The 22,161-nt window shown below is 36.5% G+C and overlaps 1 protein-coding gene across 5 annotated transcripts in view; it reads right to left on the reverse strand.

Moving 5' to 3' along the window:
- The window catches only part of LOC131427355 (dipeptidase 1), a 715,435-nt gene that overhangs the window by 369,202 nt on the left and 324,072 nt on the right, over window positions 1-22,161 (reverse strand). Inside the window, exon 4 of one of the 5 annotated variants that reach the window (XM_058590472.1) lies at window positions 7,656-7,732. The exons of the other annotated variants lie outside the window; for them this stretch is intronic. The gene's annotated coding sequence lies outside the window, so the exon portion shown is untranslated. The remainder of the gene's footprint in view (window positions 1-7,655; window positions 7,733-22,161) is intronic. 5 annotated transcript variants of the gene reach the window in all.

A 22,161-nucleotide genomic window follows, 5' to 3' on the forward strand; every position in this document is an offset into this window, starting at 1 on the left:
TCTGAAGTTATTTGAAATTGATGATAGTGAATTTCGGTTCGTAAAATTTTATCAAAACCCATGCAATATTGGTATTTTTGGAATGGGTATGATGAGTAGATGTTGATTATCGATGTCTGGAGTTATTTTGAAATCCAACATGGCGGCTCTCGGTTCATGAAAATTCAACTAAACCCATGCAATATGGGTATTTTTGGAACGGGTATGATGAGTAGGTGTTGAATATTGGTGTCTGGAGTCATTTTGAAATCCAAGATGGCGGCTCTCGGTTCATGAAAATTCAACGAAACCCATGCAATATGGGTGTTTTTAGAACGGGTATGATGAGTAGGTGTTGAATATTGATGTCTGGAGTCATTTTGAAATCCAACATGGCGGCTCTCGGTTCATGAAAATTCAACTAAACCCATGCAATATGGGTATTTTTGGAACGGGTATGATGAGTAGATGTTGAATATTGATGTCTGGAGTCATTTTGAAATCCAACATGGCGGCTCTCGGTTCATGAAAATTCAACTAAACCCATGCAATATGGGTATTTTTGGAACGGGTATGATGAGTAGATGTTGAATATTGATGTCTGGAGTCATTTTGAAATCCAAGATGGCGGCTTTCGGTTCATGAAAATTCATCTAAACCCATGCAATATGGGTATTTTTGGAACGGGTATGATGAGTAGGTGTTGAATATTGATGTCTGGAGTCATTTTGAAATCCAACATGGCGGCTCTCGGTTCATGAAAATTCAACTAAACCCATGCAATATGGGTATTTTTGGAACGGGTATGATGAGTAGATGTTGAATATTGATGTCTGGAGTCATTTTGAAATCCAACATGGCGGCTCTCGGTTCATGAAAATTCAACTAAACCCATGCAATATGGGTATTTTTGGAACGGATATGATGAGTAGATGTTGAATATTGGTATCTGAAGTCATTTTGAAATAGAAGATGGCGGCTCTTGGTTCATGAAAATTCATCTGAAACCATGCAATATGGGTATTTTTGGAACGGGTATGATGAGTAGATGTTGAATATTGATGTCTGGAGTCATTTTGAAATCCAAGATGGCGGCTTTCGGTTCATGAAAATTCATCTAAACCCATGCAATATGGGTATTTTTGGAACGGGTATGATGAGTAGGTGTTGAATATTGATGTCTGGAGTCATTTTGAAATCCAACATGGTGGCTCTCGGTCCATGAAAATTCAACTAAACCCATGCAATATGGGTATTTTTGGAACGGGTATGATGAGTAGATGTTGAATATTGATGTCTGGAGTCATTTTGAAATCCAAGGTGGCGGCTTTCGGTTCATGAAAATTCATCTAAACCCATGCAATATGGGTATTTTTGGAACGGATATGATGAGTAGATGTTGAATATTGATGTCTGGAGTCATTTTGAAATAGAAGATGGCGGCTCTTGGTTCATGAAAATTCATCTGAAACCATGCAATATGGGTATTTTTGGAACGGGTATGATGAGTAGGTGTTGAATATTGATGTCTGGAGTCATTTTGAAATCCAACATGGCGGCTTTCGGTTCATGAAAATTCATCTGAAACCATGCAATATGGGTATTTTTGAAACGGGTACGATGAGTAGATGTTGAATATGGGTGTCTGGAGTCATTTTGAAATCCAACATGGTGGCTCTCGGTTCATGAAAATTCAACTAAACCCATGCAATATGGGTATTTTTGGAACGGGTATGATGAGTAGATGTTGAATATTGATGTCTGGAGTCATTTTGAAATCCAAGATGGCGGCTCTCGGTTCATGAAAATTCAACTAAACCCATGCAATATGGGTATTTTTGGAACGGGTATGATGAGTAGATGTTGAATATTGATGTCTGGAGTCATTTTGAAATCCAACATGGCGGCTCTCGGTTCATGAAAATTCAACTAAACCCATGCAATATGGGTATTTTTGGAACGGGTATGATGAGTAGGTGTTGAATATTGATGTCTGGAGTCATTTTGAAATCCAACATGGCGGCTCTCGGTTCATGAAAATTCAACTAAACCCATGCAATATGGGTATTTTTGGAACGGGTATGATGAGTAGATGTTGAATATTGATGTCTGGAGTCATTTTGAAATCCAACATGGCGGCTCTCGGTTCATGAAAATTCAACTAAACCCATGCAATATGGGTATTTTTGGAACGGATATGATGAGTAGATGTTGAATATTGGTATCTGAAGTCATTTTGAAATAGAAGATGGCGGCTCTTGGTTCATGAAAATTCATCTGAAACCATGCAATATGGGTATTTTTGGAACGGGTATGATGAGTAGATGTTGAATATTGGTGTCTGAAGTGATTTTGAAATCCAACATGGTGGTTCTCGGTTCATGAAAATTCAACTAAACCCATGCAATATGGGTATTTTTGGAACGGATATGATGAGTAGATGTTGAATATTGGTGTCTGAAGTCATTTTGAAATAGAAGATGGCGGCTCTTGGTTCATGAAAATTCATCTGAAACCATGCAATATGGGTATTTTTGGAACGGGTATGATGAGTAGATGTTGAATATTGGTGTCTGAAGTGATTTTGAAATCCAACATGGTGGTTCTCGGTTCATGAAAATTCAACTAAACCCATGCAATATGGGTATTTTTGGAACGGGTATGATGAGTAGGTGTCGATTATCGATGTCTGGAGTCATTTTGATATCCAAAATGTGAACTTCTAGTTTATGAAAATTTTTCGAAAAATTTGAACTTAGTTTGTGTAGAACGCTCGTCGCGTGCGATTGTATTTCTTTGTTGCTCTGCGTTGTTTCGCTGTGTTTCGGTCGGATTTTTCTGCAGGTTCCAGTGTTGCATTCAATATTTTTGTTGTTAAAAACGGAGAAATGATGAATTTGAAAGAGGAAAGAAACTACAACTGATGCCAGAAGGGTGGACAGTGCATGGAAGTTCTTTTTTGGTGTTGGTATTTTATTCTCGTGAATGCAATCTATCACCGTGTTTTACCCACCAAAACTGAAGTGAAAACCACGGAGTTTTAACTTTTTCGGGAGTTGAGTGTCATCTAGCGGCAAGTAACACTCATCAATTAACCATTTACTATATATTAAATGGCATTAAGTGTGAATTGAAAATATTAAACGTCACCGTGATTGGTAGTATCTGCTACACAACCTTGTAATTTTGTCGCTATAATCTGCATCTCTAAATTCTAATTTCATAAGCTTGTAGGTCTACTAGAAGACAACTGTGCAGGCTATTGCGCATTAACGTCGATTTTGCAGTAATGTTTCCGACATTACTTACCGTTTGTTTATAGAGGTAATTTTTTTCAAATTTCGAATAAAAACGGACAATTTTCTTTGAAAAATTAGTGCAACACTTCGAGACGGTATTGTAGATTTGAATTCATTGTGCGAAAGCAGACATTTATTTAAGAATCACTATCAAAAATTTATCATCGACAGTTCTGCAAATATTGCACTTGAACCAATACTACTGTTCTAAAGCTTGGGAAAAGTAAGGAACTCGTTTGTTGAGCATTCTGGTAGTCGAATTGTTGACATCAAATTGGTTGCTGTCAACCAAATGATTGGCGATTGAAAACTAACACAATCCAATTATACATATTTTCGAAAATTTGCTATGTTTAATCTATCACTTCAAACAATTTTCTTACTTTCGTAGTATATTTTTATTGCTGATCTTGGATTTCAAAATGACTCCAGACATCAATATTCAACATCTACTCATCATACCCGTTCCAAAAATACCCATATTGCATGGGTTTAGTTGAATTTTCATGAACCGAGAGCCACCATGTTGGATTTCAAAATGACTCCAGACACCCATATTCAACATCTACTCATCATACCCGTTCCAAAAATACCCATATTGCATGGGTTTAGTTGAATTTTCATGAACCGAGAGCCACCATGTTGGATTTCAAAAGACTCCAGACACCCATATTCAACATCTACTCATCGTACCCGTTCCAAAAATACCCATATTGCATGGTTTCAGATGAATTTTCATGAACCGAAAGCCGCCATCTTGGATTTCAAAATCACTTCAGACACCAATATTCAACATCTACTCATCGTACCCGTTCCAAAAATACCCATATTGCATGGTTTCAGATGAATTTTCATGAACCGAAAGCCGCCATCTTGGATTTCAAAATCACTTCAGACACCAATATTCAACATCTACTCATCATACCCGTTCCAAAAATACCCATATTGCATGGGTTTAGATGAATTTTCATGAACCGAAAGCCGCCATCTTGGATTTCAAAATGACTCCAGACATCAATATTCAACATCTACTCATCATACCCGTTCCAAAAATACCCATATTGCATGGGTTTAGTTGAATTTTCATGAACCGAGAGCCACCATGTTGGATTTCAAAATGACTCCAGACACCCATATTCAACATCTACTCATCGTACCCGTTTCAAAAATACCCATATTGCATGGTTTCAGATTAATTTTCATGAACCGAAAGCCGCCATCTTGGATTTCAAAATCACTTCAGACACCAATATTCAACATCTACTCATCGTACCCGTTCCAAAAATACCCATATTGTATGGTTTCAGATGAATTTTCATGAACCGAAAGCCGCCATCTTGGATTTCAAAATCACTTCAGACACCAATATTCAACATCTACTCATCGTACCCGTTCCAAAAATACCCATATTGCATGGTTTCAGATGAATTTTCATGATCCGAGAGCCGCCATCTTGGATTTCAAAATGACTCCAGACATCGATATTTAACATCTACTCATCATACCCGTTTCAAAAATATCCATATTGCCATGGGTTTAGATGAATTTTTACGAACCGAATTTCACTATCAACAATTTCAAATTACTTCAGACATCGAGATTCGACACCACCCATTCCAAAAATAATCATACTGCATGATAAGATTTGGTTGAAATTGATTTTCAAAACTTCACTCACCTCATTGAATATCACCATGTGATAGTGAAAATCTTTGCATGGCTGATAATTGTGAGAATGATTTTCAATGATGATAATTTATAATCATGTGTGAGTTTACGAAACATCACTATGGTGATATTGGACGGGGTGTGATATTTTCCATACTCACTTCGAGTGATCACAATTATCATTGATATTGTAGATAGTGATAATCGCTGTCGAAAATCGCGCATGATTTTCTGCAGCGGTGAGATTTGATTATTTGATATTTTCGCAACACTGGCTAGGAGAATTAGTAGGCTTAACAGAAAAGTCTATTTTGCTTGGAATTTTTCGCGGAAAAGGATAATTTGAAACTCATTGGCGCTCATTCGACCCGCTTCTTATTATAATGAGCCTAATAAGATTAACTATTCAGTTTGTTTGAATATAGAATTTGGATTTTCCAAGCTTGTATCATTAAAGAATAATTAGTGAAGTAATGATGCCTTTCTCATATCAACAATATTCTCATAAATAATACTGTGGCATTCTATTCAAAAATTCTTCTCGATAATTGATAGATACAAAGGGATTGTTTGTGCATTAATTATTATAACCTTCAGAATGAAACACGAGATAAAGAAATGAGTTCCACTATTGTAGGTACTTCAGACACCGGAGCCCGAGAGCTGATATTAATCGATGTCGGTTCGTATGGCCATCAACTGTTGTATCCGGAAATATGCGGTATTTTTTGTAGAACCTTAGGACCTATCATTTGACCCTGAAATTGGAACTATCGGTGCTGTAATCGCTGGTAAAATGAGTGAGATCCATTTTTGGGCATTTGACAGAATAGCCGGAATCGGTCTGTTCAGCTGCCTACTGATAATGACTATCGATATGTATAGTTTTGAGTCCAGTTTAGGAAAAAAATACGGTTTTTGTTTTGCAGTTTTAAGTGACAGTGTACAACATTTAACACACTTAACTCTGGAACCGGTTGAAATTCCGAAATTCCGTATGGCATACCGAGACCTTTCATTTGAATCCTAAATTAATATGACTATACAAATAAACAAAAAAAAAATGAACGAATGAATAATAATTAAAAATTTAAATAAATTTCAAATAAATAAATGAATAAATTAACAATGAATAAGTAAGTGTTGATGCACAATTGCACATGTCAGAAGACAAGTTAAGTGAGCTTCACTGTACATGAAGTAGAAATCGATCAACGTTATTATTCGAGCAGTTTTATTAGTAGTTGAGAGAGTTTGAGATTCCATTCGTCTGCGATATAGGCTTTCCGGCATATTCTACGCAATATGCTTTCCGGCAGAGACAAACTTTGTTCATATAATAATGTACGCAGACTATATAAGAGCAGTGCAGATCAGATCAGACACGGTACTGTGGTATTACGGTACTACAGTACTAAAGTACTTCGATAGAACATTAAGTTTACGTTATATTCGTCGTGATTGTCCTAGTCGTAATTCGATGTCGTCCAAGTGTTGTCCTAGTTCGGTAAAATATATTAGTCAGTTAATCAAGAATAAACGCGTACCAGTTTATAACATCACATCCGAACTATTCCGCGGTGTCCCCATCCGTGCGAAAGCCGTGCCATGGCTTAATGTATTCGAAGTGTACGCAGTGTCCCAGTCTGTACGAAAGCCGTCCCAGGCTTAAGTTGGAAGCCGTCCCGGACTTCATATTTCCGTACAATTTAAACACAACGTAGGGTTCAGATGAGCCTCATCATAATCGTGTGGTGAGCGCCATCAGTAAGTTAATAAATAAATGGAGGAATGAATAAATAAATAAATAAATAAATATCAGGTGTACAACTTTGCTTCCACCGTATTATTCAAAGTATTGTCCGTCGCTAGCGACAACTTTCTCCCATCTTTCCGGCAATTTTCGGATACCGGCTCGAAAAAAGGAGTCCTTTTTTGACGCTATCCATGAATCAATCTATTTTTTCAACTCTTCGAAGGATTGAAAATGTTGATCTGCCAGGCCGTGTGCCATCGAGCGGAATAGGTGGAAGTCAGAAGGGGTGACATCTGGGGAATACGGCGGGTGGGGCAAGATTTCAGCGTTTCCAGGTACTTTTTGACCACTTTTTGCGTGAGGCCGAGCATTGTCGTGTTGGAGGATGACTTTGTCATGTCGCTCTTGATATTCTGGAGTTACGATTCAATGTAAAAACCCCTTACGATTTTGTCTTTGAACCAGTTGCTCAAATAAAAAAAGACGGCGCTCGATGTCCCTCGGTTTCAACTCGTACGGCTCCTAGTTTCCTTCTTTCAGAATCATGCCCAGGGACTTGAGACGTTTTGAAATGGCCTGCTGACTCACTCCCAACGATTCGGCAAGCTCTACTTGGATTTGGCACGATTCTTCATCAAGCAATGCTTCTAGTTGTTCATCTTTGAAGGTTTTTTCTCTTCCACCACCATGTTTGTCTTCGACATCGAAATCACCATTTTTAAAACGTTGAAACCACTCCCGACACGTTCAGAGCAGCACCACCGTCAGTTTCTGAGAGCATTCGATGCGCTTCAGCTGCATTTTTTTTCGAATTGTAACAGAAAAGTAAAACTTCCCGCAAATGGCGAGGATTGGGGACATAAACAGACATTTTCGAGCGTGAATAATACGAAAACAAGAACAACTGTCACTGAAATGGCGATGACAATTCGTTAGGCACTGTTCACACTCACTTTAACGGCATTATCATCTATGTAGCCTCAGCCGGTACAGCCACCTATCGGAAAACGGCGGAGGTAAAGTTGTACACCTGAAAAATAAACGAATGAATAAATAAATAAACAAATAAATATATCAATAAGTAAATAACTAAATAAATGAATAGCATAATGAAAAAATTATAAAATGAATAAATATATAAGTATATTATCAATAAAATATCTAAAAATTTGATGAAATAAATAAAAAAAAAAGAAATAAATACATCTATATAATGGATGTAAGTTTGAAGGTTTGTAACGCCATAACTTCGGAAACAACTGAACGGATTGCCACTAAATTTGGCACAGGTACTACTACATTTCAGAATTGTTTTAAAATTTTTTTTATAGGGAAGGAAGCGTAGCAAGTGTCATAAACAAGGGGGGGTCATGGAAAATTTCAAACAACTTGACGAGAATCGATACGTTTCGAAGACCATAGAAACATTTGGCATACCTTAGATATGACTATACGGGGGGTGGATGTAGCAAGTGCCTTTAAAAACGGGTATGTAGTGTTTAAAATGGCATAATTCCGAAACTACTGAACAGATTACCACCAAACTTAGCACTGATGCTTATTGATCTTCTGAAAAGGTCATAAGGCTATTTAAATGGTGAAGAGAGCGTAGTAAGTGTCCTAAAAAGGGGGGTCAGGAAAAAATTCGTCTAATTTGACGAGAATCGATACTTTTTTAAGACCATAGAAACATATTGCATACCTTAGATATGATTATATGGGGGGTGGATGTAGCAAGTGCCTCTAAAAAGGAGAGTGTAATGTTTGAACGACATAACTCCGGAACTACTGAACGGATTGCTATCAAACTTGGCTCATGTACTTCTTGCTCTTCAGAGATGGTTAAAAGAATATTTTCAGGGGGGAGGGAGCGTAGTAAGTATTCTTAACAAAGGTGGTCATAAAATAAATTATCTAATTTGAAGAGAATCGATACTTTTTGAAGACCATAGATACTGTTTGCACAAGTTAGAAATGATTATAAGGATATTCGGTGCGGAGAAGGCGTAAAAATTAATTAATCCACCTAGCAGTGAGATGATACCTTTTTTTTTATCAATCCGCATGTGTTTTTTGCATGTATATTTTTCAGTGTTTCAGTTTTCATGACATCATTTTAATGATTGTCGTTTTAAGCGGCAATTTGAGATTTTAATCACTCTTTACTCTGTAATGTTAAAACTACAAATCGGATCTATTTTGAATCTAAAAGTGTGACAATCGATTAAACATTCCATGATATTTCGAAGTAATTTCCACTTTAGAGTTTAGGGTAATATTAGGTACTTCCAGAGCCGGAACCAGCATAACCCAAACCGATTCGTATGGCCATATGACGAATAAGTTGCAATAATTTTGAGTCCAACTTTAAAGCTTTTCGGGATTGTGATCTTCTATATCGGTTTGAATTTTAAAAAATTATCATCCTGTAATTCCAAATTATTTTGTATGGGACTAATTCCATTAATTTTGTATGGGACTATAAGTTTATTTTAATTAAAATTTTTGTTTCTGAAATTCGATCTCAAAGTTAAATAGACTAGGATTTAACGGGCCATTTCTGAATTGGCTTCACTCAAATCTGGTCGCGAAATGATAGTGAAAATAGGAGACTGTACAACCTTACCATTCGTCGTTACCTCTGGAGTTCCTCAAGGAAGTCACCTTGGACCGTTTATATTTTTACTTTATCTCAACGATTTAAATTTTTCGATCAAGTGCATGAAACTATCGTTCGCCGATGACTTCAAATTATTTCATGTCATCAAATCCACAGCTGTCGCAGAGTTTCTACAAAAGCAGTTGAATAATTTGACTAACTGGTGTAATATCAACAGAATGCTTTTGAGCGCCTCCAAATGCTCCGTCATCTCTTTCAGTCGCAAACAGTCTATAGTCAGTTTCGACTATAATATTTCACAAATTGTTCTGGAACGTACATCGTCTGTGGAGGCCTTGGTGTCCTCCTGGACTCTAAATTAAATTTCAAGAAACACATTGAGTTTACTATCTCCAAAGCCTCCAAGCCGCTAGGATTCAATTTCCGCGTTACTAAAGAATACGATGATGTACATTGCTTGAAAGCATTATATTGTGCCTTAGTTCGCTCTACGCTCGAATACGCCTTGGTTGTCTGGTCACTGTACTACCAAAACGATATCCAACGCATTGAAGCAATTCAACGAAAATTTGTTCGATTTGCTCTGCAACGACTTCCTTGGAGAAAAACTTGGAACCTTCCAAGTTACCATGCCAGATGCAAACTGATTGATTTCGATTTGTTATCTGTCCGTCACGATGTCAGCAAGGCTACTTTTGTGACAGATCTCCAATCAAGAATAGACTGCTCCGAACTCTTACAGCATTTACAAATTGATATCCATTGCCGTAATCTTAGAAACTATTCTTTTCTTAGGATCCCCTATGCTACAACTAATTATGGGTATAACGAGCCTTTTGCCAGCATGTGCCGAACATTCAACCACTGTTCCAATTCATTCGACTTTAATCTATCACGAAACGTTGTCAAGAAATTGTTCCTAGGGTTACTATCTAATAAGTTTTAGTTAGTTTAGAAATACTATGTTTAAGTGAAATGTATCATTTGGATGATTGTAATCTGTTGATGCAAAAGATGAGGAGGTTGTTGGAGTGCAAGTTTGACAAAAACTAACTCCACCGGGCTTTTCCCTGCTCCAAATAAACAAATAAACAAATCGTTTTCTGCATACTCAGATTCATATGAAAAGTCGTATACTCCCAAACAAGGTTCCTGAACTACGTTTGGATCCGACTTCTGATTGAGGAATCACAGGATGATATGTGAAAAGAAATTAAATTAATGCAATGAATTTTTCTCGTAGATGGCTGAACCGATCTAAGATTCAAACGAAAACTAAGAATCATCTATGATTCAAATGAGAGGTCTTCAAATCCTATAAAACATCTTACTTTTTAGTCAGATTCGACTTCTGGTTTAGGAGATACAGGGTGATTAGTATAAATATGTCCATTTCACATAAATTAATCAGGTTTATCGGGTTTGCAGATTTGGATAGTCGATTACCAAATAAATTTATTTCAGTTTAAGCGGTATTGGTTTTTGGATTCTGAATGTACCCCCAAATTTTAATTCGCACTACAATTTCTCAAACATGTCTACACACTTCTCAGATGAATTTAACTGATTTCGGCTACACCGATTTTAGAATTCCGGTTCCAGTATCGAATCGTTTCTCAAAGCTCAATCATTTTCTCAAAAAGGCCAAATCGAACTTCAAACACAAAAATTCAAATTTAATTTCTTAAGATCCCATACAAAATTGTTGAATTTTATCCGATTCTGGAATTACAGATGATGAGTTTTTAAAATTCATACCGATATAGAAGATGTAAATTGTTTGGCGTATTAACCCGGTAGGTCCCAACGTGACCATATGGTAACGCAAAAGGCTGGTCGACTTTTTAATGTTTATCTACTCACGAACGCAACCAAATGTGACACATAAGGTATTTTAAGGTTGGCAACACTTGTATCTTTTCATTGATATATAACAAACGTCATTGTGTGTTCAACTGTAAGCCAGATAAGACGTTGATTTTTTTTATTTTTTTGAAAGTGAAAAAAAATCGATTTTTTCCAACATGTCCAAGTAAGTTATGATATTTTTTGTATATTTATGATCAGAATTTGATAAATTATATACCAAACGATAGATATTGAAATATACTTTAAGCATAAAACAAGTTTGGTGTAAATCTAAAATACTTTCGATACGATGTATTCTGTTAAAGTAATGCGTTACCATATGGTAACGTTGGGGCCTCTAGGGTCCGTGTTGAAGCGAACAAAAAAAAAAACATTTTACGTGCACTTTTTCGTACAAATGCTTGTATGTTCTTGTATTTGTTTACATTTCAAACAGAAAATTGTCATTGAAGGATGCCGTCGACTATTTAGAACAACTAATCGAAGAAGACGAGGATGAAGATTTTATGCGAGATATTGATTGTATTTACATTGAACCTCCCGAAAATGACGGCAATATTAGTGGTGAAGACGAAGCCAATGAAAATGAAGGAGGTACAATCGATGCATTGTCACGCAATCAGTTGAATGCCTGTTGTGAGTTAGTTTTACGAAACGGTGTACACACTAAAACACTCAATATTGAAGAGCCACTAGAAAACGAAAGTGAAATTGTTGAATATGTTCTCGTTGATGTTATGAATGAATCAGCATACAATTTATCAAATGATCAACCATGTCAAATGATTGAGCATGTAATAATGGACGTTTCAAGTGGAGGAGATGAGCAAGAAATAGTAGTGGAAACTGTCCAATTGCCTGACATTGAGCCCTGGGTCAATCGATTGAGAAGAACATCTTCCATTCCATCGAACGTTCCGTTGCCCCCCTCAAACAAAGACACAACTTTCACGTGGCGAAAACAAGGCGAAAGCGCTGCCATTCCAGTTTTTCCTGAACCGAACTTTGACGATTGCCGTGATGTACAATCTCATGAGCTATTTGAACGATTTTTTGACGATGATTTGCTACAACATATTTGTGATTGCTCAGAACGATATTCCGTGCTGCATTTTCAGAAACCAGTCTCCATTACGGTTCCAGAGTTGCGTGCTTTTATCGGCATTCTATTGGTGACAGGATATAATACAGTTTCGAACATCAAAGCATACTGGAATAGCTCAGCTGATCTCCGCAATGAAATAATATTTCAGACGATGCGACGCAACAGATTCCAAGAAATACTTCGTGTGCTACATTTTGAGCCGGATTTGAATGCACCAAGAAATAACAAGGATAAATTTTGGAAGCTGCGTCCGATTATGGATCATTTAAAAGCGAACTTTCTGAAGAATTTCCATCCAACACAAAATTTATCGTATGACGAAAGCATGATCGCTTATTACGGTAAACATGGCTGCAAACAATTCATAAAGGGCAAACCCATTCGTTTCGGTTATTAAGTTTGGTCTCTGTGCACACCGTCTGGTTATTTGGTAAATTTCGAAATTTATCAAGGATCAAACCCACGATCAAATCCGAAGTATGAAGAGAGATTTGGCAAAGCCACGGCGCCACTTTTGTCCATGATTGACGACTTCCCCGATGAATTGAAAGGATTACCGTTTGGATTCTTCTTCGATAATTTGTTTACTGGTTTTCCATTGCTTGCTTATCTGAAAGCCAATGGCTACAATGGCACAGGAACAATGCGAGAAAATCGGATCGTCGCAAGTTGCCCAGTCACAAGGAAAAAGGTATTAAAAAAACAACAACGTGGCACCATTGAAGCTGTCAGAATGCAGGAAACTGGAATTAGAGTGACACAATGGGTCGACAATTCCGTTGTCTCCGTTGGTTCGACGTGTTATGGATCTTTGCCTACATCAAGCGCAATACGATATTCCAAACAAGTTGGAAGCAAAGTAAATATTATTCGACCATGCTCCGTAACGGAATACAACAAATACATGGCTGGTGTTGATCGTATGGATCAAAATGTGAACAGCCATCGCATTGGTTATCGTGGAAAAAAGTGGTGGGCTTCAATTTTCACTTGGTTAATCGATGTAGCTGTGAACAACGCTTGGCAATTGCAACGCGGCACAAAAAATTTAACACAACTCGAATTCAAACGTGAAATCGCAATATTCTATTGCAAACATTATGGTTCACCTCCGATTCAAACTGGTCCACGAAAACAGCGACGTGAGGAAGACATCACCCGGAACCTTCGATTCGATGAGAAAAATCATTTCATCGGCCCAATCCCGACAAGACGACGTTGCGCTGGAGACTTTTGCAAATCTTCTGTTCGCACAATTTGCAAGAAATGCAATGTTGGCCTTTGTGTGCCATGTTTCGCAGAATACCATACTCGTAGCACAGCGTTTGATCGGTCCCGTAGTGCCACACCACACGCTGAATAATTTGTTCCTTATTTTTTTTTGTTTTTTTCCTATAAATACTTTTTAAAATCATTTTTATGTAATTAAAAAAATGCATTTTGATACATTTCCCTTGATATACTTTATGATTTTTCATTGAGAAAAAAAAAACTTGTTCACCTTGACACGGTCCCTAGAGGTCCCAACGTTACCGTATGGTAACGTTCGGAAAATTGCAGTAACTAGTTTTCCCGGACCGAAAAATTTGAACCAAACATTTTTTCGGAATCTACATCCTAAAATCTACAATCCCTGAAATTTTCATCGAAAAATTCGAAAAAAATAGTTCTGGGACCTACCGGGTTAATTAATGGCCATTCGAATCATTTTGGGTTATGCTAGTTCCTGAATACCGGCTCTGGAAGTACCATAAATAATGACCAAAAACTCTAAAGTGGAACTTACTTCGACATCTCATGGAACGTTCAATAGATTGTCACACGTTAAGATTGAAATTCGATACGATTTGCAGTTTCGACATTACAGGGTAATGAGTGATTAAAATCTCAAATTGCCGTTCAAAACGACGATAATTAAAATAATCTCATGAGAACTAAAACACCGAAGAATATCCATGCAAAAACACACGCGGATTGATAAAAAAAGGTATCATCTCACTGCTAGGTGAATTAATTACGTTTTTAAAGTTAATTTAAAAAACCCTTCTTGATCCACCTAGTGGTGTGATAATGCCTTTCTCTTCTTTCATAACAGTCTCATGAAAATATGTTTCATACTTTTATTAAATAATTTTGGACACTAATTTTGACAACAATTTATGCAGATTGATTCGAGTATTTCACAAAAGCATGCTTCAGTGTTTATGTCACACAGTCAGCATCATTTTTCCAAATTAGTGCTTGACATTTGCGTTGCCTATTTGTAATCAGTGATGCTAATCTAAAAAAAGCCTTCTTAGTCCACTTAGTGGAATTTTCATATATCTTGAAAAATCACCATAGGGGGGAGTACATGAAATTTTCGAAATCGAAAAAAAATTGTTGATGCCAAAAGGCTTAGAATTGCATGAAACGTCGAGATTTAGTGTCATCTCGAGAAAAAATTTTTTGAAAAAGTCGATTTTTTGGGACTTACAGAAAATATGAAAATTTTTCTAAGTCCCAGAAAGTTGATTTTTTCAAAAAAATTTTTTTTTTGAGATGACACTAAATTTCGATGTTTCATGCAGTTTTAAGAGTTTCGGCATCAAAAAAAAATCGATTTTGGAAATTTCATGTACTCCCCCCTTTGGTGCTTTTTCAAGGTCGAAAATTGTCAAACCTTTACCAACGGGCAGCACCTCTTACGCATGTCCGATTTAGGTCAAATTTTGCATGAAGGCTTTTTTCGAGATGCTTAAACTTTTGAGCACTAGAACTTAACGAAAATAGAAGTGATCCTAAAATTTGGCACCCATATATATATATAAGAGCGGTAAAAATCAATGTGTTTTGTCGGTTACGTCACTTATACCATCATATATCTGGAACCAAAAGTCACAACCATTTGATCTTCGAACTTGATCAATGGCCCGACAGTAGCTTTGAAACGAGCCCAAGTTTGTTAAAATCGGTTCAGCCATCTCGGAGAAAATTGAGCGCGTTCAAATATCTTCTAAAAGTGCACACACACATACACACACACACACACACACACACACACACACACACACACACACACACACACACACACACACACACACACACACACACACACACACACACACACACACATACACACAGACATTTTCCGATCTCGTCGAACTGAGTCGAATCCCAAGTAACAATTTTTGTTTCGTTAGCTTGTTTGTGACTAGTTTGCAACCAGATATTTGAGTGATTGTTACTAACATCTAACCACTTGCATGACTCAAAAAGCGCAGTTTCTACTAGTTGTTAATTCAGCTAAAAATAAGTTGTCGTTACGTTGTAATGCCATACTAGAATAACTTATCTTTTCATAACTTGAAAATAACTTGTTTCCAAGAAAACTAGTTGAAACTTAGTCACCATGGACATTATAAACATTGAATGAATCCAGAATACTTTTCTATTTTCAATAAAAAAGCAGGAGAGTGCTTTAAATCACAAACTTGATACAAGGTACAAATTTCACAACGATTTTAAAACTGTCGAGCGGAATTCAATTTTACTTAACTGTTTTTCATGCGCCTTCAATCAGAATCTGTTTATAAAGATATGAAAAATAAACAACAAAATAACGCTATGTTCAGAATGCTCAAATTAGAGTGATTTCTTATCATTTTAAATTCATATATCATGAGAGTTATAATATTATCACAATCGATGCTCAATCCCTATATTATTTTCTTCGTATTTATGACAGTGCATAGAACAAAAATGATTATTCTGCCTTTCACTATTTTCGGCAAAAAGTAGTTTGGAAAAAAGTAATCTCCTGGTTTTATTTACGTTTCATACACTTCTTGAGACTCCATATTGTATTCGCCATATTCAAGCCAACAAAGGTTGTTTTGTTTGCATTTTCGTTATCATAACGTTGGGAAAACCTACCGATAACTATCTGAATCAATGAAGAATTTTATGTTATAATTTCATAATATCTAAGTTATTACTACATCAATTCACATAGTAACGATTTACATATACGCTTACGTATTTATAATGGTTTCGCAACCTTTTTTCAACTTGTAGCTAAAACTAAAACTGTGATTAAAGATATGTTAGAATCAAGTAACGATAACTTACTAATGATAGCTAGTTCAATGTTTATGTTATAAAGAAACACTGCCGTCACCTTGTTTTAACCATAACATAAAAAAACATGTTCGTGTTCTTGTTGCAACATAGTTGGGCTAAGTGGTATCAGAACTAGTTACGGGTTGCCAATATTGGAGTCTAATAAACTTATTTTCAACTAGTAGCTAGTAATAAAGTTGCGATTAAAGATATGTTTGGATTAAGTTACGATAGCTTATAATTTATTATTAATTCAATATGACAAAAAGATGTGGTGATTTGAAACCTAAATAACTATTTCGTAACTGGTTAGGTTATGAAGAAACATTGCTGTCACCTTGTTTTAGCCAGTATAACATAAAAAACATATTCGTGCTCTTGTTGCAACATAGTTTGGACTTAGTCGCATCAGAACTAGTTGCGGATTGCTACTCGGGATGGTATATAACACTATGGGTCTCCGAGGCTCCGTTCGAAAGTCGGTTTTTCCAGCAATTCTAATACCTTTCTATAGAGAAAGGCAAAACCTAATACACTGATGAAGAATATAAATAATATTCGAAATACGTATCTGTAGTATAACGTTTGATACAGTTTTGAGAATGTAATGACGTGAAATAGTAGAATTAAACGGTACAACAGCAGTACTATTAGTGAAGAAGCTATTTTCTTTCGCGATATTGGAATCATTATTTTACAGGAGAAATAAAATACAGATTAATCTGTACATTTAAGAACTCTGTTTTTTATTTATTCATTTATTTGGAGCAGGGAAAGCCCACTGGAGTTGATACTTATTAAGAATTTCTCTCTAGTAGGCATAAAACCTCCTCATTTTTTGTACCAACAGATAATCACATCCAAATGATACATTAAATGTTTATAATAAAATACAAGGTACACTTACAAACTAACATAATATACTTAGCACTCACAAACCTAAATATAAACATACGAATTATAAGTAATGTCATTATTAGGTCAAGTTCTTAAAAAATGCTATAAATGAGCGTCTGAGAGTAGTACGAATCAGATTTATATCAAAATTAGTATAACAACGATTAAATATACGAATCATGCTTGATACAGGTTCGTTCTTCGCATAATTGGTTCTAGCAAACTGGGGGACAAGAAAAGGGTTATTCTGGAGAGTTCTACGTCTGATACTTATATCGAGTTGTCCGAGAAGGCTGGAGCAGCCGATGTTTCCCAGAATTAAATCGAAAACAAACATTGCTTTCGAAACATTGCGTCGATCACTAAGCAACTCAAGCCCAATTAGATTACATCTAAGTTCGTATCTGGGAAGGTTATGGGGGTCTCTCCAAGGCAGCTGACGTAAGGCAAAGCGGAAGAATTTATACTGCACAGCTTCAATGCGTTGTACTACGTTATGGTAATATGGTGATCACACAACTGCAGAAAACTCGAGAACAGAGCGAACCAGGGCAATATATAATACTTTCAAGCAGTGTATGTTACTGAATGATTTCGTCATTCGGAAGAAGAATCCGAGTTGTTTGGATGCCTTAGAAACGATATATGATATATGATCACAAAAAGTTAATTTGCTATCAAGTAGGACACCTAGATCTTTAATGCAGCTTACTCTATTTAGCTCGGTCCCAAAAAGCGAATAGTTGAAAGTTATGTTATCGGTTTTCTTCTGCGACTGAACGTTATGATAGAACACTTTGAAGCATTTAGTACCATCCTGTTGACCTGACACCAATTTCCGAAAATATCAATTTTTAAAAACAGTTTGTCTGCGTCATCGTCTGCGTACGAGAGCCTTAAGCACTTCAGGGAAAGATTAACGTCGTTGATGTTACCTTTTTTGTGAACGGGGAGTAATAGAGAGGTTTTCCAGATGTCTTGAAATATGCCTGATGACAGCGAGCTATTGAAAACGTTGGCCAATGGAATTTTTCCTTTTTTTACTCCATATTTCGAAATATCACCCAGACTAGTGTAAAAATGTTTTCCACACTGAAAAAAAAATCATGTGTACATCATTTAAACTATCACAACATATAATGCACTTGAAATTTATGAAAATTGCACTTGATTCTCAAAGTGAGTATTAAAACAGTGGATATTTAGTGACAATCTTGCTACATTCATCTGAAATGCACATAAAAATGATAAGATATCTAAGCAAAATGATGAACAAAATGATTCTTACATTTTAATGAATTTGCACATGAAATCTTAAAACAAATCGCTTTGGATTGAAATGAAAAAGCATATTAAGTTGTAGTGCTTTTTACATATGAATCGAATATGTCAATTTTTATCAGTGTACATCAACACTTTCATTTTCGCATTACGTGAGAGCGTTGCCCGTCGTAATTGAATGTGTTAGAGACGGTGCAAATAGTGATGTCTGATTTTTCGTATTAATCGTATTTCGTATTAATAATATTTTTTTTAATTAATATAAAAGAGGAGTCGATTAGTGTAATCGATTACTATTACGCATTAATCGATTAATGCAAATCATCGATCAAATTATTCTCAAAAAATCTTTCAAAACGTTCCACTACGTTCCGGAACGAAGACAAAATCCTCCTGCCTGTGCCCCAAATCGTGGAGGCACATCGTGTCGATCGTGGTGACATCTGAAAGTGTAGATTGAGCAAATTTTACACACAATTCATATGTGAGCCTGTATATCTGTTATTTTTGCCATTAGTGTATCATACAGTAAGAAAAATATGAGAAAATGTGGTTGAAATGTCTAGAAAATTCAATAATATCTACGATCAAACGGATGGAAAAATGTATGACATTGTAACCGTCAGCAGAATGGATCAAAAATCATTATTTAAATTAAAATTAGTATTTCCTTGAATTATGACAGACGGAACTGCAACTCTCATCATAGCAACGTTTGGACTTAGGCTGCAGACAGAGTGAGCGCGAGAAGCTACGCCAAGCTTGACCAAACCAGAAAAAGGTACCGCAAAACAGGGGGACCCTGTCAGAGTGAAAGTTGAGCCGAATTCTCACTTGTACTCTAAAAGGGTCCTTTTGATTAATTACTAGTATCATTCTCGCTTTTGATTTGCTAATGTTAGTCACCAGCTCGGCTTCGCTTCTCGCGCCCACTATGTCTGCAGCCTAAGGCTAAACGTTATCTACTAAGGCTGTGAACCATTTCGCGGTTAACTTTAACTTTTGGTTGATTTTTTTCAGTGTCGGAAAATAATCATCGATCTGTCAAAAATAGACATGCTCTCGAACAGAGTTATTTTTGACAACATCAAAATAACCACTCAAGTGTCAGATTTCAACCAAAAGTTAAAATTAATCGCGAAATGGTTCACAGCCTGACTGATATAAATCTCGATTAATTGATTGCTATTAATCGATTAGCTCGATTAGTGGCACTGTCGTTAATCGATTAAAAATACTCGATTATTTTAGCCTTTTAATCGATTATTTTGATTAATCGAGTAAAAAAATACTAGCTGCAAACCTTTTTCAACTTCCATTTTGATGAATCCAATGCTTTTGGTAAGAAATGGAGAAAACTATGGGACTGAAAAGTGCCTTGAATTGTTACGATCAACAGGATCTTCATTTAGATCAGGGCTTGTGGCTCTCGGCGTGTACACTCGGTAAATCCGCCCGGAATTTGATTTGTACACCGAAACCTCCATTTACGAACTAAACGGGGGTTCGTAAAAAGAGGTAGTTCGTAAAAAAAGTTTACGTTATTTGGGATTTGGTTCGTAAAAAAAGTTTACGTTATTTGGAATTTACTTCGTAAAAAAAGTTTTGTGTGATTATTGTGGAAACCGCGCATCATATGTTTATTTTCGGAACGGATGTGAAGAGTAAGTGCAAGAAAATGATGTTCGGGCTCGTTTCAAAATCCAAGATGGCGGCTTCCGGTTTATTGATATTCCTTGAAAACCCTTACAATATGGATATTTTCGGAACGGGATTTATGAATAGTTGTCAGAAAACGATGTTAGAGGTGGTTTTAAAATCCAAGATGGTAACTTCCGATTTGTTGATATTCCTTGAAACCCCTTACAATATGGGTACTTTCGGAAAGAGATTTAAAAGTAAACGTCGGGAAATTATATTTGAGGTGGTTTTGAAATGCAAAACAGTGACTTCCGGTTTATTAGTATCTTTTGAAAATTTCTGCCATTTTCCTTTAACCTGGTATTCCTTTGAAACACTATACCGCTCCGAAAATATTCATATTGTAAGGGTTTCCAAGAAATATATAAAAAACCGGAAGTCGCCATCTTGGATTTAAGAATCACCTCAAAAATTGTTTTCTTACATCTACTCATCAATCCCGTTCCGAAAATACTCATATTGTATGGGTTTTCAAGGAATATCAACAAACCGGAAGTCGCCATCCTGGATTTCAGAACCACTTCAAACATCATTTTCCGACATCTAATCATCAATTCCGTTCCGAAAATACCCATATTGCAAGGGTTTTCAAAGAACATCAATCAACCGGAAGTCGCCATCCTGGGTTTAAGAACCACCTCAAATATCGTTTTCCGACATTTACTCATTAACCCCGTTCCGAAAATACCCATATTGTAAGGGTTTTCGAGGAATATCAACAAACCGGAAGTCTCCATCTTGAATTTCAAAACTACCTCAAACATCGTTTTCTGACATCTACTCATAAATTTCGTTCCGAAAATACCCATATTGTATGGGTTTTCAAGGAAAATCAACAAACCGGAAGTCGCCATCTTGGATTTCAAAACTACTTCAAACATCGTTTTCTGACATCTACTCATCAATTCCGTTCCGAAAATACTCATATTGTATGGGTTTTCAAGGAATATCAACAAACCGGAAGTCGCCATACTGGATTTCAGAACCACTTCAAACATCATTTTCCGACATCTAATCATCAATTCCGTTCCGAAAATACCCATATTGTATGGGTTTTCAAGGAAAATCAACAAACTTGAAGTCGCCATCTTGGATTTCAAAACTACTTCAAACATCGTTTTCTGACATCTACTCATCAATTCCGTTCCGAAAATACCCATATTGCAAGGGTTTTCGAGGAATATCAATCAACCGGAAGTCGCCATCTTGGATTTCCAAAATACCTCAAACATCATTTTCCGGAATCTACTCTTTAAGCCCGTTCCAAAAATACCCATATTGTAGTAGGTTCCATGGAGTCGGAAATCGCTTCCGATGAATGACAAAACCTCTTTTCACGAAGTAGGTTCGTAAAAAAAGTTTACGTTATTTGGGATTTGGTTCGTAAAAAGAGGTACGTAAAAAGAGGTAACGTATAAAAAGTGTTCGTAAACGGAGGTTTGGGTGTAATTCATTGTTATTTCCAATTGGATTCATAATAAAAAATTAAACAATCCATTTCGGGTGGAATCTATTGGGGCATTTGAAACAAACAATGAAATTCGGCTCTAATTCCGGGCAAATTAACTGAGCAGCGCTCTCATGTCGAGTGACAACTTCCATTGGTAGGCTTTTGGTGTGGTTTCGCTGTGCGCCCGACTGCGACTGTTCTTCGGTACAATTCTGCTGTTCGGCGCTCGCTTCATTCCAAATGCGTGAGATCTTCGATGTTGCTTTCCCGTATGTATTGCTTTGACAACCGTTGCTCAGAAAATGATGGGAAAAGGTAGAATGTTCATCTTTTACACTACCGATGCAGTTGTACAGCAGCAGATATGTTGTTCTCTTCCTATGAACCCGTTCTGATTGGCTGGTGCTAACATGGGTCAAATCAGACAGGTTTTTC

The sequence above is a fragment of the Malaya genurostris genome, chromosome 2, assembly GCF_030247185.1.
Source record: "Malaya genurostris strain Urasoe2022 chromosome 2, Malgen_1.1, whole genome shotgun sequence".
NCBI lineage: Eukaryota > Metazoa > Arthropoda > Insecta > Diptera > Culicidae > Malaya > Malaya genurostris.